General features: G+C 43.9%; 1 protein-coding gene across 7 annotated transcripts in view; it reads right to left on the bottom strand.

Annotated features, from left to right (window-relative positions):
- LOC100380752 (unconventional myosin-IXb) overlaps positions 1–27,320 on the bottom strand; it is a 117,269-nt gene extending 89,949 nt beyond the window's left edge. For 4 of the 7 annotated variants that reach the window (XM_014149207.3, XM_014149216.3, XM_014149209.3 and 1 more), the window contains exon 1: positions 26,904–27,319. The gene's annotated coding sequence lies outside the window, so the exon portion shown is untranslated. Of the gene's footprint in view, positions 1–26,903 lie in introns of all 7 variants that reach the window. The other 3 variants (XM_014149215.3, XM_014149211.3, XM_014149212.3) reach the window with 1 other exon arrangement.
- Between the last annotated feature and the right edge of the window lie 113 nt (positions 27,321–27,433).

Genomic DNA, 27,433 nt, shown 5'->3' with positions numbered 1-27,433 from the left:
CAAGAGTCACATGGTCGACATAAAAACGCAATGTCGCCTTGGACCAGATGAGACTGGCATGCTTTATTAAGCTGTTGCCAACAGCTTTTGGCTCAAGGTCAACTCATGGGAAATCTGATTCTGCCTAAAACCCAGAGTAGGGCTGTGACTGTCTTGGAATTTAAGGTCACATTACATGACTGTTAGGGGATTGGTGCATAAACTCAAAAAGAAAAACGTGTTTTTTCACTATTACCATTACATTATCAGTAGCATATTATTATTCAAGTTATTACCTGTAAATATTAGTATAGTATACAAATGAAGAAAAGTCTAATTGGAGAGGAATCTCCCCCCCAAAAAAATAGAGATTCTGAATTTGACCCAAGTCCAATGCATTTTTCCACTCCACTTTTCAGAACAACTCGCATAACGCCACCAACGCTGCTGTGGTCATTCTCTGTGGCAATATGTTGTTCAGTGACTAGAGAGGAAGCAGTAATGAGAGAAAAATCATATACTAGTGGAAAAATAACATAGGCTATGCATCCTATAGGATGAATCATGAACGGAGCTTGGCTAGGTTTCATTCAGTTGACCTTCCAACAAGAAACAGTTTTGTTTCTATCTGATTAAAGAGATGAAGTCCAGACAAGCCTACTTTAGGAAACTTTCTGAATGGAATGAGAGAATTTGTTTACTCATACATGCATACCCACCCACCCGCATGGTCCAATCAATCAAAGCCACCTGCAGCGCATCTCACTCAGACACATAAGGACACACATTTGTTCTTTCCCAAAAACGTATTAAAAACTTTGTCCTAGCTTCAAATCCCTTCTCTAGGATAACCAAACATGGTCTACATTATAGGATAATGCTTGATCATTGTAGCCTATCATATATATTGATGAGGAAAGTTTGAAGGGGGATATATAGAGACAGCTGTGACAGGCATGAAGCTGAAATTAACAATCATTAGAACATAGAAACATGCACGCAGCCTGTCCACAGCCTAATGATCAGCCTGTCCACAGCCTAATGATCAGTCATTGATCTATTTCAGTGAAGCTGTGGGTGGTTATGTGAACACTAATTTGAGAGTGCTTTATCTAAATCTGTGCGACCACTTATTGATAAGGGTAAATTCCGGTGAATATATTTTAGGGTCACCGATAGCACAGGTGGTCTAGGCCTAGATAATAATATATTAATTAACTTATACCTCTGTCTTCACTGTTCCCTTCCTGCACAATTCCTGCCTCTCCTCTCCATACATACACATACGCGCGCACACACACACACACACACACACACACTTCAAATTAGTGGATTTGGCTATTTCAGCCACACCCGTTGCTGACAGGTGTATAAAATCGAGCACACAGTCATGCAATCTCCATAGACAAACATTGGCAGTAGAATGGCCTTCTTGAAGAGCTCAGTGACTTTCAAAGTGGCACCGCCATAGGATGCCACCTTTCCAATAAGTCAGTGCGTCTAATTTCTGCCCTGCTAAAGCTGCCCTGGTCAACTGTAAGTGCTGTTATTGTGAAGTGAAAATGTCTAGGAGCAACAACAGCTCAGCCGCGAAGAAGTAGGCCACACAAGCTCACAGAACGGGGCCGCTGAGTGCTGAAGCTCGTAAAAACCATCTGTCCTCAGTTGCAACAGTCACTACTGAGTTCCAAACTGCCTCCGGAAGCAACGTCAACACAAAACTGTTCGTCCATTGCCGAGCAGCCGCACACAAGCCTAAGATGACCATGTGCAATGCCAAGCATCGGCTGGAGTTGTATAAAACTTGCCGAAATAGGGCTCTAGACCAATGGAAACGTGTTCTCTGGAGTGATGAATCACGCTTCACCAATGCATAGTGCCAGCTGTAAGGTATGGTGGAGGAGGAATAATGGTCTGGGGCTGTTTTTCATGGGCTAGGCCCCTTAGTTCCAGTGAAGGGAAATCTTAACGCTACAGCATACAATGACATGCTAGACTATTCTGTGCTGACAACTTTGTGGCAACAGTTTGGGGAAGGCCCTTTCCTGTTTCACCATGACAATGCCCCCGTGCACAGAGCGAGGTCCATACAGAAATGGTTTGTCAAGATCGTTGTGGAAGAACTTGACTGGCCCGCACAGAGCCCTGACCTCAACCCCATCGAAAACTTTGGGCGCGTCACCCTTCTTTACCATTCGGATAGTGTCTTGAACGCACGAACAAAACAGAGGATATTTGAACATAACTATGGATTATTTTGAACCAAACCAACATTTGTTATTGAAGTAGAAGTCCTGGGAGTGCATTCTGACGAAGAACAGCAAAGGTAATAACATTTTTCTTATAGTAAATCTGACTTTGGTCAGGGCTAAACTTGGTGGGTGTCTAAATAGCTAGCCCTGTGATGCCGGGCTATCTACTCAGAATATTGCAAAATGTGCTTTCACCGAAAAGCTATTTTAAAAATCGGACATAGCGAGTGCATAGAGGAGTTGTGTATCTATAATTCTTAAAATAATTGTTGTTTTTTGTGAACGTTTATCGTGAGTAATTTAGTAAATTCACCGGAAGTTTGCGGGGGGGTATGCTAGTTCTGAACGTCACATGCTAATGTAAAAAGCTGGTTTTTGATATAAATATGAACTTGATTGAACAAAACATGCATGTATTGTATAACATAATGTCCTAGGGTTGTCATCTGATGAAGATCATCAAAGGTTAGTGCTGCATTTAGCTGTGGTTTGGGTTTATGTGACATTATATGCTAGCTTGAAAAATGGGTGTCTGCTGACATAATCTAATGTTTTGCTTTCGTTGTAAAGCCTTTTTGAAATCGGACAGTGTGGTTACATTAACGAGAGTCTTGTCTTTAAAATGGTGTAAAATAGTCATATATGTTTGAGAAATTGAAGTAATAGCATTTCTAAGGTATTTGAATAACGCGCCACGGGATTCAACTGGCTGTTGAGTAGGTGGGACGATTTCGTCCCGCCGACCCTAGAGAGGTTAATGCAGCTGGTGGCCACACCAGATACTGACCGTTACTTTTACTACTTTGACCCCCCCCCCCCTTTGTTCAGGGACACATTATTCCATTTCTGCTAGTCACATGTCTGTGGAACTTGTTCAGTTTGTCTCAGTTGTTGAATCTTGTTATGTTCATACAAATATTTACACATGTTAAGTTTGCTGAAAATAAACAGTTGACAGTGAGAGGACGTTTCTTTTTTTGCTGAGTTTATTCTAAAATTAGACCGATTTACTTACTAGCAAGCAGTAAAAACGTGCATTGTATAAAAGAAAATAACGATTTTATTACTGAAGTGCCATAGCCTATAGGCTAGAGCTTCTACACCCCTGTGCATCTAGTGGTTTAACTGCTGGAGCGCCAAAACGCCAGTTGGAAAGAGGTGGTATTGACAATTTAATAGACTGACTAACTTAGCAAAACAATTGCTTATAATAGTTAGTAAACACTACGGCTATTAGGTAAAGTTTGTCTACATGAAAATAAAGTTAATTTAAAAAATCTGAATGTAGACCTATTTAAAAGGTTTTGACAGTTATTATATTTTCATTCCGGTCTTCACCATCAGTATAGCCCAGTATAATGTAACCTACTATTACTTGGCATTGGTAGCTCTACTAAGTGAACAAACAGACACACAGAGAAACAAGAAACTGACCTAAATCACTGTATGGCAGGCAGGAGGCAATGCTTTAGTAACAAGATCCAGAACTATTACTGTAGGCACATAGTCGCATACACCCATCATTTATCCCCGCTGTCACCAGGCAAGAGTTAGGATTTTCAATGTGAAAAATACAAAAACACTGACCTACATGCCCCCCAAAAAAAGTCCCACTGCCAACCAAGGAATAGGTTGTTTTGTTATCAAAACATGATCTTATATTAAAAGCCATTGTTTCCTCTTGGTAAACACAACGTAGGCATCTTCTCCACATTCACTATAAAGTGCTCCCGGACGGAACAGTAACAAAGCATGGCCAGGGAATTGCATCAATAGTAAGACAAAACTCTGGAATCATTTAGGTCCCATTTCAGAAGGGAAAGAGAGCTTCAAAACAGCAGACAGTGACTCAATTGTTGACCACAACCCCAGAAATCCAAGCCAAAAAATGCCAAGGCATGCAAAATTGGACCACAAAAAACTGCATTATCATTATCCTGCATAATGAGCTGGTCTGGTTTAAATCTGTCAGTTTAACTCTTTCCAATGATACCCAGAATGGCTTCAAAGCAGAGACGCAAAGCTGTGCGAGGGGCTTCAGAACGCAATCAAAATGGGTTATTGCTAATGCTTTAGCTTATCTCAGAACCTTCTGGGAAGTGTTGAGGATGCCCAGAATTCCAGAGACAAAGATAATGGATCCATGGTTGGGGCTAAGCTCAGGTTTCAGCTGCTTACGGCAGGCAGATGAGGAATTAAAACAAACAAGCTCCTTAAAAGTAGGTTATTGGTGAAGCTACCCCTATGCCATCAATCGTCAATGGGACTAGGTCTAGCCTAAATCATAATATTCTCATGACCTTTAGTAAATGTAAAGATAATTTTCTAACAATTTTCTAACAATTAAACCAACAACAAATGATGATTAGGCTTACGATCTCATGATGCCCCATGAAAGCACACTTTGAGCAATGTAAATTAGGCCAGTTCGTGTAAGACCACACATTTCTATCACTGGGTAATTTGCTGTGGCTTTTCAATCCTAAGGACTGTAACGAATACTGTATCACTTGTGATATGACCAATATTTCAATTAGCTTCATAGTAAACACTCAGTAACAGCCCTCGAGTTAAGTTTTAATGAATTCTAAAGACATCAGGAAGACAGACGTAAATGCACACAAATGGCATAACTGCTTAATTGGAAGTACATCAAAACGTGAGTGCCAAACCAACTTTGTGTAATGGAAATCAGGAATGCATTTCTGGAAACATGAGTAAAACATTGTGGTGCCGGTTTCAATATGGGGCAATGCACAAAAATCAGCAAACATGTAACATACACAGCCTTTATCAACATAACTGATCCACGGAGAGATAGGGAAACGTTGTGACTTGAGCGAGTCGCCCGACAGCCTGGCTTGGAATACCAACTATACCATGTTACTCACTCTTCCACTCCATGTAGAGCTATAAACCCCACTCAAGGTCAGTGTTTCCCCTATATGGTAAATCGTGGCTGCCACTGCAAAAATTCTGTTTAAAAAATGATTAAAACAAACAAATATTTAAGTGTAAACTTAAAACGACTAAAACCAGATATAAAGAACAAAGTAAAGATAATGGCTAAATATATTTTTAAATCAAGATCATATTTGAGAACTAACAATCACCAAAATAAAAATAGCAGGAAATTAGTTTTGAAACTAGAATCTCTCTCTCAGCCAAATAACAAATGTGTAGAATTGCAGGAAACTAGCTTTGAAACTGTAAAATAGTCCCTCTATCCCATAGCAAAATGTGTAGAATTGCAGGAAATTCTCCGTTGGCCAATAGGGCCTCCAAAACCACAGCCCTACTCTGCTAACTTTGCCGCCGCTGCTGAAAAAAAAAACATAGGGGAAACACTAGAAGTGCCATACCGTTGATACAGAGGATGCCATCCCATAATGAATGGGTCTAGCTATAGATTTATGACCAGTTGTTTTCCAGGTTTATGACCTCACTGAGCTGACAACCATGAGATTACGAGCACGTCACTGTGATGGTCAGCGAACTCCAGACGTCTGTCAGGTTGCTGCCAAAACAGAGCTCAGAGCTGAGCCACCACTTGGTGACTGGCAGGAAGTGAATGAGCCATTACGGAGACTCACAGACAGACCAATGAAGGCATTTGGTCATTAACCCAGACACATCACAGCTCTATGGGGCTCCACCCACAGGAAGTGGATTCTGAGTCGCCTAGTCTCCTAAGACCTGAGCTAGCAGACATTCCCTTTGAACCAGGCAAGTGGGAGGGGCAGAGGAAATAATACAAATGCTTGTCATGCTGTGATGACTGTCAGGGTTAGGTTTCCCATTTGTGTGATGTCAGGATTAGCTAAGCGGCAACTCTATCAGTCTCAGAGGAAGAGTACACTGAGTGTACAAAACATGCTCTGTCCATGACAGACTGACCAGTACAAAAGCTATGATCCCTTAGTGATGTCACATGTTAAATCTACTTCAATGAGTGAAGATAAAAGGGAGGAGACAGGTTAAAGAAGGATTTAAGCCTTGAGACAAGGATTGTGTGCCATTCAGAGGGTGAATGGGCAAGACAAAAGATTGAAGTGCCTTTGAAGAGGGTATGGTAGTAGGTGCCAGGCGCACAACGCATTTCACACCTTGTGGTGGGGGGGTGCAACTCAACATTAGGAAGGTGTTCCTAATGTGTTGTCCACTCAATGGATATCTTCCAGCAGACCACCTACTTCTCCTTTGCAGGAAGAGGAGATGAGGGCCATTGAGGCCAGAAGAGGACTGGCCACCCCTCATAGCCTGGTTCCTCTCTAGGTTTCTTCCTAGGTTCTGGCCTTTCTAGGGAGTTTTTCCTAGCCACCGTGCTTCTACACCTGCATTGCTTGCTGTTTGGGGTTTTAGGCTGGGTTTCTGTACAGCACTGTGTGACATCAGCTGATGTAAGAATGGCTTTATGAATTCATTTGATTGATTGATTGATTGATTGATTGATTGATTGATTGATTGATTGATTGAGGGGGGGGCATCCATCAGCAGCTAGCAACTAGCCTGATGGGGATGAGCAGCAGAGCTGGCCCGGGGCCAAACACAATTGATGCATTTCCATACAGGATTTATCCCAGTGTTTTACTCAAAAGGCTTTTCTGTTTCCATCTACGTGGGCCGGCACCCATGTCTCATTGGGCCATGGCTCCGGCGGACCTGCTCACACTTAGGGCTAAAGCCAGGCCACTGATACTTTTCAGCTGTCATTTAAATAACTGAACATAAGCACCTTCTCACAAAGCAACTGTTTTGGTTATGCAGAGGTTGTTGATTCTGCTCTTCACAAGTCCTCACTGTAGCTATGCAAACACAATTTCCCTAGTATAACATAGGTGGTATACATACACTAGTGTAACAGTCGAAAAGCTGCAATTGTTCCCCAGGAACAAAGAGAAGGGCAAGCAGTGGTAAATCAGCCAGAGGCCCTTTTATAGAGAGCAGATGCAACCAGAAAGCCTGAATGAAAGAGTCTCTCACTGGAGCATGTGGCTGAAACAGAAACGCTGCCTTTGTTTCAGAATCACCTCAATCGGAGACTTAACTCTTCTAGCAGACGGCCAGGGCCGAGAGAAACTCAAAGGCCAGCAGAAAAGAGCGAGGCAGGCAGCCCCCTCCTTCCCCAGCAGAGCGAGTTAGGCAGCCCCCCTCACCACCAACGCCACTCGGCTTCCTAAGCCTGGCCAGCCATGAACAATAAAACATGAGCTCAAGAACATCTGCTTCTTCTTTCTTCAGGGGAACAAAAAATACAGGGATCCCCAACTGCATTTGATTTGATCAATTTGATATAAAACTAAGCTGACGGACAAGAAAGGAACGAAGAACAATGAACCAGCCAGACATCCGCTCCATAACCAGCGGAATATACCAAAACCAAACGGAAGAGCACTAATGATGGGATGACTGTGATTATGCTCAGCTGACTGCACTGATTAGGTACAGCAAAAACATGCACAACTGATCAATAGATAAACAAATAGCCAGTAGCAGGCTGCCGCCACCATCTCACATCTCTTGAAGGCAGGTATAGACCTAACCCTGTGCTCATAAAGGGTTTTCCAGATCGTGCAGAGGGCTGTTTGGCAAGTACGCAGCAGGGCGTATGTTTGCAAAATATATAACTGGACCATGACCCTGGGATGAGACTATCGAACCTCTCCCTCTCTTCTTCAGGGAATTCAACACCAATTTTACCCGTGCTCAATAAAAACCTTCTTTGTAATTTACACAGCGGGTTGGTAATCCAACAGGCCTGGCCACAGCTCCCCAGCTATGCGCCCCCATAGCCTCACATGTGGCAATGCTCCAGTAACGAAGTCCAGATGCCAAGTCAGTTTGTTTCCCCTGCACATGGTGTCAGTGCCAGGAGACGAGATGAGTGGAGAGTGCTAGATCAGGTCCCAGCCCATATGCTGCTGTTCCACCTAAGACTTCCACCACACCAGTGTGTTGCTAGCGTTTCATGTTAATGTAAGCTCTAGTGTTAAGGTATTTCCATCGGGAGTGTGACACGAAAGACTTGGGGTGAGCAGAATCAACCTCTGCATCATCAAGACCGTTGCTTTGTGAGAAGGTGTTTAAGTTTACAGTTTAGCCTTTGTTATGTAAATGCCAGCTGAGAAGTACCAGTGGCCTGACTTTGGCCCAAAGTGAGAGCCTCACAGAAATATTTAATATGCACAAATAGCTTATTTCTCTAAAATGTTGTTCACAAATTTGTTTACATCCTTGACCAGCATGCAGACAATAGATGAGTATCCCAGCAGATGATTCGTTCATCCAGAAGGTTGCTTGCATGGGCAGTAATGGTGGTGGTAAATGTGCTGTCAATCAAGCTGATGAGCCAAAACGAAGAAGAAAAAAAAACCTCAATGCAGTGTCAACATGAAACACAGACCGTGGCATGTTTCCAATAATGAAATCCAGAGTGTTCCATGGCTCGGGCCATCCTGGCGGGTGGTGAGTCCCAATGCTTTCTGCCCTGGAAAACTGCTCAGACCCAGGGCTTTAGTCAGTGGGCTGCGATGTACACTGTATGGAATTCTGCATAGAAAAATGTAAACCGTAGAGCTTACTATTAACGCTAGAGCTGACAACTGTTCATTCTACATCACAGAGGAGCATATTTGTACATTCAGTAATGTTGCATTTCTTCTGGATAAGCCTGAGGGGGGCGGGGGCAGCTGTGTGCGTCGAGGGGCAGAAATCAGTTGAGGCAAGGAGGCAGACAGAAGGGATATTGTGCGGGAGCACTCATGTGGGCCACTGCTCTAAAAACACTTCCCAAACACATGACTCCATTGTGGCACCAGAATAGCCATCAACCCTGCTGCTGCACCAAGTCCATGCCTAGCTAAGCCCTCCCTCTCAGCTCCCTCCTACTCCAAGCAGACAATTAGACCCTGACCACATCTCGTTAGACTAAACCATATGTTCAACTGGGATTGCCATAAAAGACAGGGACATAACAGCATGTAGATATAAGGAGCTTGTCTGTTACTAAGGAGGTCTTGAGTAATCTCCTCCTATATCGCACTGGAGCAGTCTTCACTGTGGCGTACCCCCTGGTGATGTTTGGGTGGAGATTCATGCATTGAGGTGTGACTAAGCACCGTAGGGAGGATAACACCTTTCTAACCTTGAAAATCCACAGACTGTCATTTTACTGACACACTATGATCTGAATGGCTTTTAGCAAATTGTTTTGATGACTAACACCAAAGAAAAAAACTTTCTGAACGCCATCCAAAACCCCAACTTTGCCCCTATCCAACACAGTGGAACACCCAAACATACCATAAAAATCATTTCCATATGGACGCTGGAATGTCTGTTATATTACTATACCGCCAGACACATCAGAAGTATTACTCAAAAACGTACATATGGAGACATTCAGCTGTGAACAGACAGACTTGAAAAGGTAAAAATAGACCAAACGCAAACACAACGAGGTGATGCCGGCCAATCCTGAACAACACTGCGCCAAGGCCTTCTGTTCTTTACCTCCCCTCACTCTGTAGCCAGACAGAGTTCAGTTCAGTCAAACTGGCTGCCGTTGGTGCTGCTGGACTAGCTGGCACAGTCAATGGGAATGGTTTGTCACCGTTACGGCCTCGTCTAGCTGATTTCTCTTGTTTTTCCTCCATTCTCCCTCCTTTGCGCCCATCCCTAGGGCCGTTACACATCAAGGAGAAATAGTGGGTGGGAGCTCCATTATGAGCAGTTCTCTTCAGTCCTGTGTTGTGTTCTCTCACCCTGTCCTCCTCTCACCCTGTCCTCCTCTCTTACGAAGGCAGTGTTTATTTATAAGGGTGTGTTTACTGGGCCTTGGTCTCCAGAAGACACTGTCACACTGAAACGGGCCACTGATACTCTTCTTCTTCAAGAGCAGCACTTCACTGCTTCTATTATAACATTACCTTTCACATAACCACCGACTCAAGTAACTCGGCTATGAAAAAGTGCCAATTACAGTAGCTCTATAAATTATGAAGTTCATTAGGCTTCAGTATCAGATCAGAAAGTAGGCTAAGGGTCCAAACAGCAAATCAAAGCACACCCAGGACCTCTACTGCTGGTCAGAGGAAAGGGAGAAAGCATGGTGGCCTTGACTGATGGCAGTGATTCTGGAGCAGACGGGTTTAGGGTGGATGCTGGGACTGGGTCTGGTGCAGCCAGGTTTAGGGTGGATTCTGGGACTGGGTCTGGTGCAGCCAGGTTTAGGGTGGATGCTGGGACTGGGTCTGGTGCAGCCAGGTTTAGGGTGGATTCTGGGACTGGGTCTGGTGCAGCCAGGTTTAGGGTGGATGCTGGGACTGGGTCTGGTGCAGCCAGGTTTAGGGTGGATGCTGGGACTGGGTCTGGTGCAGCCAGGTTTAGGGTGGATGCTGGGACTGGGTCTGGTGCAGCCAGGTTTAGGGTGGATGCTGGGACTGGGTCTGGTGCAGCCAGGTTTAGGGTGGATGCTGGGACTGGGTCTGGTGCAGCCAGGTTTAGGGTGGATTCTGGGACTGGTGCAGCCAGGTTTAGTCTGGTGCAGGGGAGTGCCTGTCATGTCTCTGGGCCTGGTTCACTGACCACATATGGAGGGGGAGTTTACCAATCCTCAACCGGGCAAACCGCCCGTCATCCTGTCCCCCACACACACACACACACACACACACACACACACACACACACACACACACAGGTCCATTCAGCCCTCTTCCTGAGAGAGCTAACTTCAGGGACAGTACCGGTCATTATTTATGAATGTACAGCCATGGCCAAAAGTTTTGAGAATGACACAAATATTAATCTTCAAAGTCTGCTGCCTCAGTTTGTATGATGGCAATTTGCATATAATCCAGAATGTTATGAAGAGTGATCAGATGAATTGCAATTAATTGCAAAGTCCCTCTTTGCCATGCAAATGAATCCCCCCCAAAATATTCTGCTGCATTTCAGCCCTGCCACAAAAGGACCAGCTGACATGTCAGTGATTCTCTCGTTAACACAGGTGAGTGTTGATGAGGACAAGGCTGGAGATCACTCTGTCATGCTGATTGAGTTCGAATAACAGACTGGAAGCTTCAAAAGGAGGGTGGTGCTTGGAATCATTGTTCTTCCTCTGCCAACCATGGTTACCTGCAATGAAACACGTGCCGTCATCATTGCTTTGCACAAAAAGGGCTTCACAGGCAAGGATATTGCTGCCAGTAAGATTGCACCTAAATCAACCATTTATCGGATCATCAAGAACTTCAAGGAGAGCGGTTCAATTGTTGTGAAGAAGGCTTCAGGGTGCCCAAGAAAGTCCAGCAAGCATCAGGACCATCTCCTAAAGTTGATTCAGCTGCGGGATCGGGGCACCACCAGTACAGAGCTTGCTCAGGAATGGCAGCAGGCAGGTGTGAGTGCATCTTCATGCACAGTGAGGCAAAGACTTTTGAAGGATGGCCTGGTGTCAAGAAGGGCAGCAAAGACACCACTTCTCTCCAGGAAAAACATCAGAGAGACTGATATTCTGCAAAAGGTACTGGGATTGGACTGCTGGGATTGGACTGCTGAGGACAGGGGTAAAGTAATTTTCTTTGATGAATCCCCTTTCCGATTGTTTGGGGCATCCGGAAAAAAGCTTGTCCGGAGAAGACAAGGTGAGCGCTACCATCAGTCCTGTGTCATGCCAACAGTAAAGCATCCTGAGACCATTCATGTGTGGGGTTGCTTCTCAGCCAAGGGAGTGGGCTCACTCACAATTTTGCCTAAGAACACAGCCATGAATTTAAAAAATGGTACCGACACATCCTCCGAGAGCAACTTCTCCCAACCATCCAGGAACAGTTTGGTGACGAACAATGCCTTTTCCAGCATGGAGCACCTTGCCATAAGGCAAAAGTGATAACTAAGTGGCTCGGGGAACAAAACATAGATATTTTGGGTCCATGGCCAGGGAACTCCCCAGACCTTAATCCCATTGAGAACTTGTGGTCAATCCTCAAGAGGTGGGTGGACAAACAAAACCCCACAAATTCTGACAAACTCCAAGCATGATGTGGCCCAGAAGTTAATTGACAGCATGCCAGGGCGGATTGCAGAGGTCTTGAAAAAGAAGGGTCAACACTGGAAATATTGACTCTTTGCATCAACTTCATGTCTTTGTCAATAAAAGCCTTTGACAATTATGAAATGCTTGTAATAATACTTCAGTATAACATCTGACAACAATATCTAAAGACACTGAAGCAGCAAACTTTGTGGAAATTAATATTTGTGTCATTCTCAACTTTTGGCCACTAATGTACCGGAAAGAATATATTAGAGTAACTTTCATCTAAGAAAAAAAATCCATTGAACAGATGTTTTAGGCTTAGTTATAGTGAAACACTTCAATTTCGGTCTTCATTTTGACAGTTTGTTGCAAAAGTGATACATGTTGGTATTTTAGAAATAAATCTGGCTCTTTTTGCCTCCGATGATTACACTTGAAATCGTGAAGTTGAGGCACCTTGAGAAGGTTCCTCTACGTCAGCTCAAAAGGAGGGGTTCGGTATGAAACACACTCCCTTCTAGATGTGCTGGGTGGTACCACCTCAAGGCTTACTATAAAAGGTGACAGAGCGCCTTATTTGGTCTTGGTAAGTGGTGTGTGCCAATATATTTAGCATGATGCTTCCTTGACTAGTCTGTCGTTACACAACATTTCGAAAGGCAGTAAGGCATATTTCTGCACATGACCAAATTCAACGTTGTTGCTTACCGTTAAATACACATCTAAATACACATGTGCTTTTACAAAAAAAACATGTAGGGTCTGAGGATAATACATTTATATTCGTAACTACATCATCATAACAAGGAAAAAGATGACAATGGAGGTCATGTCAAGAAATTGTATTTTTTATACCACCGCTATAATGTTGCTGCTACCGTCTCTTACGACCGAAAAGAGCTTCTGGACATCAGAACTGCGATTACTCACCTCAGATTAGACGAAGAGTTGTTCTTCAATGAATCGGACGCGAGGGATATACTACAGACACCAGACCCAGATCCCCGTGATTCACTGGAAAAGGAAACGTAGGTTTCGTGGAAAGAGATCAGGATGCCTTGTGAGGATCAGGCGACGAGTTGCTATTCTGCCCTCAATCGCTGGAAAATAAATGGGACGAACTGAAAGCACGTATATCCTACCAACGGGACATTAAAAACTGTAATATCTTATGTTTCACCAAGTCGTGGCTGAACAATGACATTAAGAACATACAGCTGGCGGGTTATACACTCTATCGGAAGGATAGAACAGCAGCCTCTGGTAAGACAGGGGGCGGAGGCCTATGCATATATGTAAACAACAGCTGGTGCACAATATCTAAGGAAGTCTCAAGGTTTTGCATGCCTGAGGTAGAGTATCCCATGATAAGCTGTAGACCACACCATCAACCTAGATAGTTTATCTGTATTTTCGTAGCTGTCTACATACCACCACAGACCGATGCTGGCAGTAAAACCGCACTCATTGAGATATATACCACCATACGCGAACAGGAAAACGCTCATCCAGGTGGCGCTCCTAGTGGCCGGGGACTTTAATGCAGGATAACTTCATTCAGTTTTACCTCATTTCTATCAGCATGTTAAATGTGCAACCAAAGGGGAAAAATATTCTAGACCACCTTTACTCCACACACAGAAACCCGTACAAAGCTCTACCTCGCCCTCCATTTGGCAAATCTGACCATAATTCTATCCTCCTGATTCCTGCTTACAAGCCAAATTAAAGCAGGAAGCACCAGTGACTTGGTCTATAAAAAAAGTGGTCAGATGAAGCAGATGCTAAACTACAGGACTGTCTTGCTAGCACAGACTAGAATATGTTCCGGGATTCTTCCGATGGCATTGAGGAATACACCACATCAGTCACTGGCTTTATCAATAAGTGCATCGAGGACGCCGTCCCCACAGTGACTGTGCATACATACCCCAACCAGAAGCCCTGGATTACAGGCAACATTCGCACTGAGCTAAAGGGTAGAGCTGCTGCTTCAAGGAGCGGGACACTAATCTGGAAGCTTATAAGAAATCCCGCTATGCCCTCCAACAAACTATCAAACAGGCAAAGCTTCAATACAGGACTAAGATCGAATTGTACTACACTGGCTCCGATGCACGTCGGATGCGGCAGGGCTAGCAAACTATTACAGACTACAAAGGGAAGCACAGCCGAGAGCTGCCCAGTGACACGAGCCTACCAGACGAGCTAAATAACTTCTATGCTCACTTCAAGGCAAGTAACACTGAAACATGCATGAGAGCACCAGCTGTTCCGGACGACTGTGTGATCATGCTCTCCGCAGCCGGTGTAAGTAAGACCTTTAAACAAGGCAACATTAACAAGGCCAGATGGATTACCAGGACACATACTCTGAGCATGCGAGTGTCTACACTGACATTTTCAACCTCTCCCTGTCTGAGTCTGTAATACCAACATGTTTCAAGCAGACCAACATAATCCCTGTGCCCAAGAACACTAAGGTAACCTGCCAAAATGACTACTGACCCATAGCACTCACATCTGTAGCAATGAAAAGCTTTGAAAGGCTGGTCATGGCTCACATCAACACCATTATCCCAGAAACCCTAGACCCACTCCAATTTGCATACCGCACCAACAGATCCACCGATGATGCTATTGCACTCCACACTGCCCTTTCCCACCTGGAAAAAAGGAACACCTATGTAAGAATGCTATTCGTTGACTAAGGCTCAGCATTCAACAACATAGCTTAGTGAGGAGCTTTGAGGGGACTAACGACCCGGAAACTAAACACGTCCCTCTGCAACTGGATCCTGGACTTCCTGAAAGGCCGCCCCCAGGTGGTCAGGGTTGGTATCAACACATCCACCACGCTGATCCTCAACACGGGGTCCCCCTCAGGGGTGCGTGCTCAGTCCCCTCCTGTATTCCCTATTCACTCATGACTGCACAGCCAGGCACGACTCCAACACCATCATTAAGTTTGCTGATGACAACAGTGGTAGGCCTGATCAATGAAAAGACAGCCTTTAGGGAGGAGGTGCAAGGACAACAACCTCTCCCTCAACGTGATCAAGACAAAGGAGATGATTGTGGACTAGAGGAAAAGGAGGACCAAGCACGCCCCCATTCTCATTGACGGGGTTGTAGTGGAGCAGGTTGAGAGCTTCAAGTTCCTTGGTGTCCACATTAACAAATTAACATGGTCCAAGCACACCAAGACAGTTGTGAAGAGGGCACGACAAAACCTATTCCCCCTCATTGGTCCTCAGATCCCCAAAAAGGTTTAACAGCTGCACCATTGAGAGCATCCTGACCGGTTGCATCACTGCCTGGTATGGCACTGTTCAGCCTCCAACAGCCCAGTACATCATCGGGGCCAAGCTTCCTGTCTTCCAGGACCTCTATACCAGGCGGTGTCAAAGGCCCTAAAAATTGTCATAGACTCCAGCCACCCTAGTCATAGAATGTTCTCTCTGCTACCGCACGGCAAGCGGTCCAAGAGGCTTCTAAACAGCTTCTACCCCCAAGCCATAAGACTCCTGAACAGCTAATCAAATGGCTACCCAGACTATTTGCATTGCAACCCCCCCACCCCCCACACTGCTGCTACTCTGTTATTATCTATGCATAGTCACTTTAATAACTCTACCTACATGTACATATTACTTCAATTACTCTGACACCGGTGACCCCGCACATTGACTCTGTACCGGTACCCCCTGTATATAGCCCCGCTATTGTTATTTACTGCTGCTCTTTCATTATTTTTCTTATTTCTGACTTCTTTGGGGGTATTTTCTTAAAACTGCATTGTTAGTTAAGGGCTTGTAAGTATGCATTTCACTGCAAGGTCTACTACACCTGTTGTATTCGGTGCAAGTGACAAAACAATTGATTTGATTGGTGGTGCAGTCTGCTAAAATAGTGGTCTCAGTTCAATGGTTATGAGTTCTAATCCCACATGGGGCAGAGATTATTTAAATTTTCTTCAAATCCTTTATTTATAATATTCATCCTGTGCCCACACACTTCTAATTCTAAAAAGTGAAAGCATACCTGTGAGAGGGGTCGCCCTGGTAGTAGTTGTAGGTTTTTATACAGTACCCAAGACCAATCTGTTAGTAATTTGACCATTTGAAAAAGAACTACTGAGTAAATACTGCTTTGCGGGTTGGATTGAATTGAGCCGCTAATCCTAATTCTTAAGGTGATGATTGCACTTTGCTTCCACAATAAATGTGAGGCCACATTTCAAAGATGTGTTTTTACGCCCTATGGGGGATTCAAACTTACTCCGGAAGTGGCAATAGACATCTGGAACTCAGCGCCTTACCACTGTGAGATAACTGTCCAGAGCCATGTCTGATCGCAATGCACATACTTTTATTATCAGTGTGCCAGTGGACTTCTGGTAAATATGCTTTAGTGAGAAAGTGTTGGGATCAGGTACAACTACTTTTACCCACCAACAAAATGAATATTTATGAGCAATTCCCTCCACCTACAACCTCTCAACTGAATGCATTTTGGGCAAAGGCTGAAATTGGGGTTGAGAGATACCCTTTAAAAGCACTTCAAGTAGCTGTATCCCTTCCTCCCTGTCTGGGACAAACAACGAGGGAACATCTACAGGGGCTGCCCGTAAACCTGTGATGTGGTCTTTGAAAGTGCATATTATGACCTTGTCTAAGCCTATGCGATCTTGCGCATAGGTCGTTTGATGTGCATGATGCAACAAGTGGTTTTTAAAAATGTCACAGTCATCTGTCCATGACTCTGACAGCACACACTTTTCATGTCATCCTGTGCTAGAAGGTTGTTGCATTGTGTGGGTGAACATTACACCAAATCTCCAGCTAAAACATATTGTTTAGTCTTTGATCATCATGATTTCATTATGTTTCACTTTGAGTATGTTATTTTATGATGGCTGTGGTGAGCTGAATGAAGGCTAAGCACAACAGCACCAAACAAATTTAGGCCATCTTCAAATTGCCAGTCTGCCTTTTTCACTATACACTGTAATTACAGCTATTTATAAAGTTACAATAAACTCAGGATTGCCCACATTGAGAGATCAGAGTTGCCAGAAAGAATGTGGAGTGCCTTCCAAGCAATCAGTTTCCCTTCTATCCTAAGTGTTTTCCATACGTTTGTACCAAACGCACATCACAAATAGTAGCGCATAGCTCGGTTAGCTGCTCGCTACAGAATTCAAAGCTCTTTTTCTTCGCTCTCCCCACAAGATGACACACCCAGGAGCATTCCTGTCAATTTTCTGCAGGCAGGGCTCCTTTGGATTAAAGACTTGCTCTGATCAAAGCCCCAGTCAATCACAGACATACAGACAGAGGACCTGGGACCAAAACCTGCAACTCCATATCCTAGCCTACATTGGACAAGCTTTTCAGAAAATATCAGTTCAGGGAACCCTGATGAGCTTATAAGAAAGAACCAATTGTTACAGTGTTTAAAAAATCATGGTGGTACAGAAGAACTCATTCTGTCATTGGCATGAATGAAAATCTAAAATCGGGACAGATGTTATTCTTATCGGAGTGCACCACTGTAATACGCCTACATAATGACAACTTGTCGTCATCCTTTTGAAAACTAGAGACAGTGAATGAGTTGCTTGGTGAGTAAACTGACAAAGCATTTCCATACAGGATTTACCCCAGTGTATGACCCAAAAGGCTCAGACTTGAGCATTTCAATCTACGTAGGCTGGCACCCATGCCTCACTGGGCCTTGGCACCGGCAGACGTGCTCTCACTTGGGATCAAAGCCAGGTCACTGGTACTTTTCAGCTAACATTTACATTTTTGTAACAACGGCTAACTGTGAACTTTAACACCTTCTCACAAAGCAACTGTTTTCATTATGCAGAGGTTGTTGATTATGCACTTCCCAAGGCCTCACTGTCAGCCCTAGCTATGGAAACACAATTTCCCTAGTATAACATAAGGGTGTGTACACAAGTGTAACACTGGTGTTACAGTCGAAAAGCAGCAGAAAGGTAAACTACACTAACAAAGGAACACTCCTTGATCCCAGCCAGGGGAGAACGACTGCCCCCTCACATAGACGATTTTAAGTTGAAGGCCGACCATGGTACTGCAGGCATCGTTTCCAGGAACCCCGATTATAGTGAATTGTGAAATGGCGAACTTTATGGTCAATATTCGTGGATGTTTTTTTTGTACACAATCATGGAACCAATATATTATTCTATTTCACCAGATGTATAGTACCAGTCAAAAGTTTCTTTAATTTTACATTGTAGAATAATAGTGAAGACATCAAAACTATGAAATAACACATGGAATCATATAGTAACCAAAAAAAGGTCTTCAGCAAATGAAAATATATTTTATATTTTAGATTCTTTAAAGTAGCCACCCTTTGCACACTCGGAATTCTCTTAATCAGATTCATGAGGAAGGCTTTTCCAACAGTCTTGAAGGAGTTCCGACATATGCTGAGCACTTGTTGGCTGCTTTTCCTTCACTCTGCGGTCCAACTCATCCCAAACCATCTCAATTGGGTTGAGGCCAGGTCATCTGATGGAGCGCTCCATCGCTGTACTTGGTCAAATAGCCCTTACACAGCCCGGAGGTGTGTTTTTGTTCATTGTCCTGTTGAAAAACAAATGATAGTCCCACTAAGCGCAAACCAGACGGGATGGCTTAACGCTGCAGAATGCTGTGGTAGCCATGCTGGTTAAGTGTGCCTTGAATTGTAAATAAATCACTGACAGTATCACCAGCAAAGCACCCCCACACCATCACACCTCCTCCATGCTTCAGGGTGGGAACCACACATGCGGAGATCATTCGTTCACCTACTCTGCATCTCACAAAGACATGGCGGTTGGAACCAAAAACCTCAAATTTGGACTCATCAGACCAAAGGAAAGATTTCCACCAGTCTAATGTCCATTCCTTATGTTTCTTGGCCCAAGCAAGTCTCTTCTTATTATTGGTATCCTTTAGTAGTGGTTACTTGAACTCTGTGACACATTTATTTGGGCTGCAATTTCTGAGGCTGGTAACTCTAATGAACTTATCCTCTGCAGCAGAGGTAACTCTGCGTCTTCCTTTCCTGTGAGAGCCTCCTCATGAGAGCCAGTTTCATCATAGCACTTGATGGTTTTTGTGACTGCACTTGAAGAAACTTTCAAAGGTATGGACTGGCCTTCATGTCTTAAAGTAATGATGGACTGTTGTTTCTCTTTGCTTATTTGAGCTGTTCTTGCCATAATGTGGACTCAAACGCATTAAGGAAAGAAATTCCACAACTTAACTTAAGGCACACCTGTTAATTGAAAGGCATTCCAGGTGACTACCTCATGAAGCTGGTTGAGAGAACGCCAAAAGTGTGCAAAGCTGTCAAGGCAAAGGGTGGCTACTTTGAAGAATCTCAAATATGACATTTATTTTGATTTGTTTAACACTTTTTGGGTTACTACATGATTCCATGTGTTATTTCATAGTTTTGATGTCTTCACTATTATTCTACAATGAAGAAAATAGTAAAATAAATTAAAACCCTGGAATGAGTGGGTGTGTCCAAACTTTTGACTGGTGACTGTATGTCCTTGATCGGATTACTTTAAAACCACACACAGACAAAGGTTATAAAGATAATTGAGTTGATATTTGCAGCCTGCAGTAGCTCGGTTGGCCTTCCACTTAAGGTACTCCATGAGAGGGGGCAGCACTGAGCTAACCTGCAATGTCACATCCTAGACTAGCTTAAACTGTGCATGCAATGTTTCCAAAAACTCCTCCATGTAGCAAAATGGTGACATGCTGAAATGACATTTCCTGATCATCAAATGCACCACTGAACATTCTCATAGGAAACAACGGGGTGACGTCATCGATGGCTTCGTCTATATTATTATTTTTTTTACATTCTATGCTCCCTGCCCATCCCAGTATTCTTCAACTGGAAACACACAGGCAGAAAACCGCCTCCCCGAAAAACAGAGGCCTCCACAACCTTCATGCCAAGAAATGTCCTCAGCAACGTTATCAAATAGTACATTTTGGCTAATTCATTCTCATTTCTCTACTGATTTAACAAGTTTCTATTAGACGTGTTTTCAAAGCAGCCAAAATAAAGTTACAACTTGGCCTAGCTTATTTCTCTTACAGTGAGCACAAGTCCTTAAATCTTCTACGATAGTTATTCAGTGGCATGGAAACTCTATCGAGCCTCTGTTTTACAGTATCATGGGACAGCGGGTGGCTTTGACTACTTTCCACAGGTAGACTAGGCAGCATATAAACAGACCCGGGAGCAGAGGGACTCATTACGGTTTCTAGAGAACACTGAGCAACAAACCTGCGCCACACTAGCTAGAGATAGCAGTTCTCGAACCACAGATCTAGGATCAGATAACCCAACCCCAAATCCTATCCTTAACCATTTGGGAGATTTCAAAAACCTGACCCTGGATGAGCAGAGGGACTCATTAGGATTTGTAACAGAGCACACTGCACTGCCAGCACTGGGCTACAAATCCTGCTCCACATTCCAAGTGTTACTATGAATGCCTATTAATCGGAATGGTTTCAATCGACTAAGCCAAGCTCAAAAAGTGAACATGTATCATGTTAGGATAGGCCTACTTTAATAAACTTTCTCTGACCTAATTTCACAAAGTAGCTGTGTGAGGGCGTGAGTCATCATCAGAAACTCAGACAGACACCTTCAGGAAAGGGCTTGGGAGATAAGATAACCAGAGATGGTTCACAGGCAGATTTCACACTCATCTCGTCACTAGACTTACCCACGCATCTACATCACTTCGCTTAAAACCTCTTCTGAAAGTCATTATCCAAAAATAAACATGTATTTCTGCATGATTAAAAACATGAAACCACAACAAGCCTACACTCAAGGTTGTGAGAGAAAGCAGCCCAATCCCATGAAGTAGGCTATACTAAATGAACATCAATAAGGCTATAGTTTGAGAAGAAAAAAAATGGCCTCAAAATGGCCAGAAACAAAGCACTTTCTTCTGAAATTCGTCAGTTTATTCTTGTTCTGAGAAATGAAGGCTATTCCATGCGAGTAATTGCCAAGAAACTGAAGATCTCATACAACGCTGTGTACTACTCCCTTCACAGAACAGCGCAAACTGGCTCAAACAATAATAAACCGTTGAGAAGCCTTTTGTCCTAGACTTGGCACTACGTTACCGCTTGCCATGCAGTAGTAGAGAGAACAGTCTATGACTGGGGTGGCTGGGGTCTTGGACAATTTTAGGGCCTTTCTCTGACACCGCCTGGTGTGGAGGTCCTGGATGGCAGGCAGCTTAGCCCCAGTGATGTACTGGGCCGTACACACTACCCTCTGTAGTGCCTTGCGGTCGGAGGCCGAGCAATTGCCGTACCAGGCAGTGATGCAACCAGTCAGGATGCTCTCGATGTTGCAGCTGTAGAACCTTTTGAGGACCTCAGGACCCATTCCAAATCTTTTTAGTTTCCTGAGGGGGAATAGGCTTTGTCGTGCCCTCTTCATAACTGTCTTGGTGTGTTTGGACCATTTTAGTTTTTTGGTGATGTGGACACCAAGGAACTTGAAGCTCTCAACCTGCTCCACTACAGCCCCGTCAATGAGAATGGGGGCGTACTCGGTCCTCCTTTTCCTGTAGTCCACAATCATCTCCTTAGTCTTGGTTACGTTGAGGGATAGGTTGTTATTCTGGCACCACCCGGCCAGGTCTCTGACCTCCTCCCTATAGGCTGTCCCATCGTTGTCAGTGATTAGGCCTACCACTGTTGTGTCGTCTGCAAACTTAATGATGGTGTTGGAGTCGTGCCTGGCCATGCAGTTGTGGGTGAACAGAGAGTACGCACCCCTGTGGAGCTCCAGTGTTGAGGATCAGCGTGGCAGATGTGTTGCTACCTACCCTCACCACCTGGGGGCGGCCCGTCAGGAAGTCCAGGATCCAGTTGCAGAGGGAGGTGTTTAGTCCCAGGATCCTTAGCTTAGTGATAAGCTTTGAGGGTACTATGGTGTTGAACGCTGAGCTGTAGTCAATGAATAGCATTCTCACATAAGTGTTCCTTTTGTCCAGGTGGGAAAGGGCAGCGTGGAGTGCAATAGAGATTGCATCATCTGTGGATCTGTTTGGGCGGTATGCAAATTGGAGTTGGTCTAGGGTTTCTGGGATAATGGTGTTGATGTGAGCAATTACCAGCCTTTCAAAGCATTTCATGGCTACGGACATGAGTGCTACGGGTCTGTAGTCATTTGGGCAGGATGCCTTAGTGTTCTTGGGCACAGGGACTATGATGGTCTGCTTGAAACATGTTGGTATTACAGACTCAATCAGGGACATGTTGAAAATGTCAGTGAAGACACCTGCCAGTTGGTCAGCACATGCCCGGAGCACACGTCCTGGTAATCCGTCTGGCCCCGCAGCCTTGTGAATGTTGACCTGTTGAAGGGTCTTACGCACGTCGGCTACGGAGAGCATGATCACACAATCATCCGGTACAGCTGATGCTCTCATGCATGCCTCAGTGTTGCTTGCCTCGAAGCGAGCATAGAAGTGATTTAGCTCGTCTGTTAGGTTCGTGTCACTGGGCAGCTCGCGGCTGTGCTTCCCTTTGTAGCCTGTAATAGTTTGCAAGCCCTGCCACATAAGACGAGCGTCGGAGCGGGTGTAACATGATGCAATCTTAGCCCTGTATTGACGCTTTGCCTGTTTGATGGTTCATCGCAGGTGTTACGTACGCCTCTTGGAAGAGGGAACGCAACACCCTGCTACAACTCAACTCCCCGTGGAGTGAAAGAGGTATGGGACTGTAGGTGCGAGTAAGGATGACAAAAGGCAGAGAATTTACCGTTTACTAGGAAATTATTCCTTCACACAGTAAATTTGGGGAAAGGGGGCTGAACGGAACCAAAGCAACGAAAGTAAATGGCAAAGCCCCCTCTCCTACCTTAACTACCTACCTAACTAGCACCACCTGGCGCACTAACCAAAATACAGGGGATGGTCCGTCCAGGTCTTACCTAGTGTGCATAGACAGAGTATATACTACAGGTATATGTATAGCAGGATTTCTTGCAAGCTTCCGGGTTAGAGTTCCACACCTTGAAAGCGGCAGCTCTACCCTTTAACTCAGTGCGAATGTTGCCTGTAATCCAGGGCTTCTGGTTGGGGTATGTACGTACAGTCACTGTGGGGACGACGTCCTCGATGCACTTATTGATAAAGCCAGTGACTGAAGGGGTGTACTCCTCAATGCCATCGGAAGAATCCCGGAACATGTTCCAGTCTGTGATAACAAAACAGTCCTGTAGTTTAGCATCTGCTTCATCTGACCACTTTTTTCATAGACCGAGTCACTGGTGCTTCCTGCTTTAATTTTTGCTTGTAAGCAGGAATCAGGAGGATAGAGTTGTGGTCGGATTTACCAAATGGAGGGCGAGGGAGAGGTTTGTATGGAGTACAGGTGATCTAGAATTTTTTCCCCTCTGGTTGCACATTTTACATGGTGATAGACATTTGGTTTCCCTGCATTAAAGTCTCCGGCCACTAGGAGTGCCGCCTCTGGGTGAATGGTTTCCTGTTTGCTTATTTCCTTATACAGCGGACTGAGTGCGGTCTTAGTGCCAGCATCTGTCTTTGGTGGTAAATAAACAGCAACGAAAAGTATAGCTGAAAACTCTGTAGGCAAGTAGTGTGGCCTGCAATTTATCACAATATACTCTAATTCAGGCGAGCAAAATCTAGAGACTTCCTCAGATTTCGTGCACCAGCTGTTTACAAATATGCACAGACCGCCCCCCTCGTCTTACCGGAGTGTGCTGTTCCATCTTGCCGGTGCAGTGTATATCCCACTAGCTGAATATCCATGTCGTCATTCAGCCACGATTCCGTTTAACATAGGATATTACAGTTTTTGATGTCCCGTCGGTAGAATATTCGTGTTGTCCGTTACCGCACGTTGGCGAGTAATATGGACGGTAACGGCAGCTTTCCCACTCGCCTTCTGCGGGTCCTCACAAGGCATCCCGCTCTGTGTCCCCTGTACTTGCGTTTCTTCCTCTTGCAAATAATGTGGATGTTGGCCCTGTCGGGTGTTTGGAGAATGTCCTGTGCGTCTTGCTTGTTGAAGAAAAAATCTTTGTCTAATCCGAGGTGAGTGATCGCTGTCCTGATATCTAGAAGCTCTTTTTTGCTGTAAGATACGGTTGCAGAAACATTATGTACAAAATAAGTTACAAATAACGCGAAAAATACACATAATAGCAGAATTGGTTGGGCGCCCGTAAAACTGCTGCCATTTCTTCCTGCGCCATTTTACCCCCAAGCCATAAGACTCCTGAACAGGTAATCAAATGGCTACCCGGACTATTTGCATTGTGTGCCCCCCCCCAACCCCTCTTTTACGCTGCTGCTAGTCTCTGTTTATCATACATGCAGTCACTTTAACTATACATTCATGTACATACTACCTCAATCAGCCTGACTAACCAGTGCTCCCCCACATTGGCTAACCGAGTTATCTGCATTGTGTCCTGCCACCCACCAACCCCTTCACGCTACTGCTACTCTCTGTTCATCATATAAGCATAGTTACTTTAACCATATCTACATGTACATACTACCTCAATCAGCCTGACTAACCGGTGTCTGTATGTAGCCTCGCTACTGTCTTTTTACTTACCTATTGTTCACCTAATACCTTTTTTGCACTATTGGTTAGAGCCTGTAAGTTAGCATTTCACTGTAAGGTCTACACCTGTTGTATTCGGAGCACGTGACAAATAAACTTTGATTTGAATAGAAAGAGGAGTGGTAGTCCCCGGTGCACAACTGAGCAAGAGGACAAGTACATTAGAGTGTCTAGTTTGAGAAACAGACACCTCACAAGTCCTCAACTGGCAGCTTCATTAAATAATACCCTCAAAACACCAGCCTCAACTTCAACAGTGAAGAGGCGACTCTGTGATGCTGGTCTTCTAGGCAGAGTTGCAAAGAAAAAGCCATATCTCAGACTGGCCAATAAAAAGATTAAGATGGGTAAAAGAACAGACTCTGGACAGAGAACTCTGGCTGATGTTATTTTAATGGACAAATAATTTGCTTTTATTTCAAAAACAAGGACATTTCTGAGTGACCCTAAACTTTTGAATGGTAGTGTATGTCATGTCTGTAACTAGCATTCTAAGGCATTTGAGTCAGCTACGGAAGTCTATATTTATTAGATATGTTTCCTGTTCCGCAACCACGTTTACTATGACAGAGTTAGGGGCTGAAATGGCCGCTGTATCTTGTTCAGCACAGGAATTTCTCAACAAAGTAGTTGAATTGGTTAGGTCCACTAATGCAGACATATGGCAAACAGAGCAGCTCAAGAGAGGGAAGTGTAGATACATTATTTCATCAGGAGGAAATGACTTGCCACATTTGACACTGGAAACAACACCAAGAATGACAGACGTTTCAGCTAAACCTACACCTAATTTTACTGTTCTTATTTGGTCTTTTCAGTTACAGGTTTTTCCACAGCTCATATATTACTAATGTACTTACAGTGCTGTGGAGCATTTTGGCAACATGTGGTTGGGTGGAGGTGAAAGAACATGGGACTAAATTTCTTTAACTATGAAGTTTGGCTCACCTACTCTTTTTTGCTCCAAAATGTCCCATTTGTGCAATAAAAAGTCTGTAGACTACGCTTGTTTGTATATGTGTACACTCAGACAATGAGCACGAGCACTGGTTAGTGTGGGTATAGTTTGTGGATCATTACAACAGGAATCTGTTCCAAAAACGTTGTAAATAACAAGGTTGTCAACAAACAACACATTGTATAGCGGCAGAATAAGATACTGAGAAGGGAGTGGGCTATTTATTGAAAGTTTTTCACTCACCACGTTCATTCCAAAAGTCTGTCCTCACTCTGGTAGACTTTAAAAAAATATATATATATATTAAGAATAATCTACGTGGTGAGTTTATACCCATTTGTCAGCTAGTTAGCTAGGTGAATCGATCATGCTACTTTGTATGCGTTGTTTGTTGGCAACCTTGTGCTTTACAACGTTTTTGGAACAGATTCCTGTTGGAATGTTCCACAAATGATACCCACCCCACTGGTTATCAGAATGCATAAGTGACATGTGGGTATTGTTGTTTAGTTTAAAACCAACTTGTCTGGCTGATGGAATAGCAATGGAATAAGAATCAAAATGCAACATTCTAAAGCTATTCAGCATTCTAAGTGTGATGTTGCTCGTTCCAAAGTCAACCATACAGTCAGTGGATATATATCTAGCTGCTGCAACACAATTCGTCAGGACAGGAAGAAAATTAGGCAGATTCAAGTTCTGAATGAGTGACATGATACGTTCGTATCTATTTGGGAGAGGACGTAGACAATAAGGTAACTAGAATTATCAGACATCAGTGAACTGTAAACAGTGAAATATCTGTTAGCTAATATTATGAAAAAAAAGATGACTGTCAAGATACTTTGCGCACTAAAACTCCTACAACAAATTATTTGGATACTGTACAACAATTCTGGCTAATATCAGCTTCCCAGCTTTCATGATCTGTTCCTTTACAAACTTTTGTTCAAAACAAGCACTCTAATAATGTATCTTACCTTGTTCAGTTGTTTTTCTCATTGTCTGAGATGACTCCTTATTGTATTTCCCGCATACAACTGATAGATAATTCCGAAATACTCTTTTGTAGTTCCCTTTTTGATGAAATCAAAACTGGATAACCAACCAAATACTTCCAGCTAACGTTAGCATAGCTAAGGACGTTGCCGTTCAGAATCGAGCACTAAACATATGCTTATAGTAGCTAATCACAAAACGTTTTAGAAGCATGCCGCAAAGTTATTTATCTACAATGTAGTATACCTATTTTCAATGGCAATCTTACCCAAATACTGTAACTTTGATGTGGGAAAATAAATTCAATCGTACATCATTTCAAGTCTACTGCCTGACTTCGCGAGTTGACTACAATGATTCTATGGTTTGCTGCTAGCTACTTCCTTTCTCTAGCAAGCTCGAGGCTCCGCGCGGTGAAAAAAAAGTTGAGAAAAAAACGCAAGTGATATTCCAAAGAGTTTCTAAACCCAGAGGCGCTTCAACGCAAGACTTCCGGGAACGCTTGCGAAAC

This window comes from Salmo salar, chromosome 16 (genome assembly GCF_965601325.2).
Source record: "Salmo salar chromosome 16, fSalSal1, whole genome shotgun sequence".
Lineage (NCBI taxonomy): Eukaryota > Metazoa > Chordata > Actinopteri > Salmoniformes > Salmonidae > Salmo > Salmo salar.
Note: the sequence above shows the minus strand (reverse complement) of the source record. Positions and strands in the feature narration are given on the sequence as shown.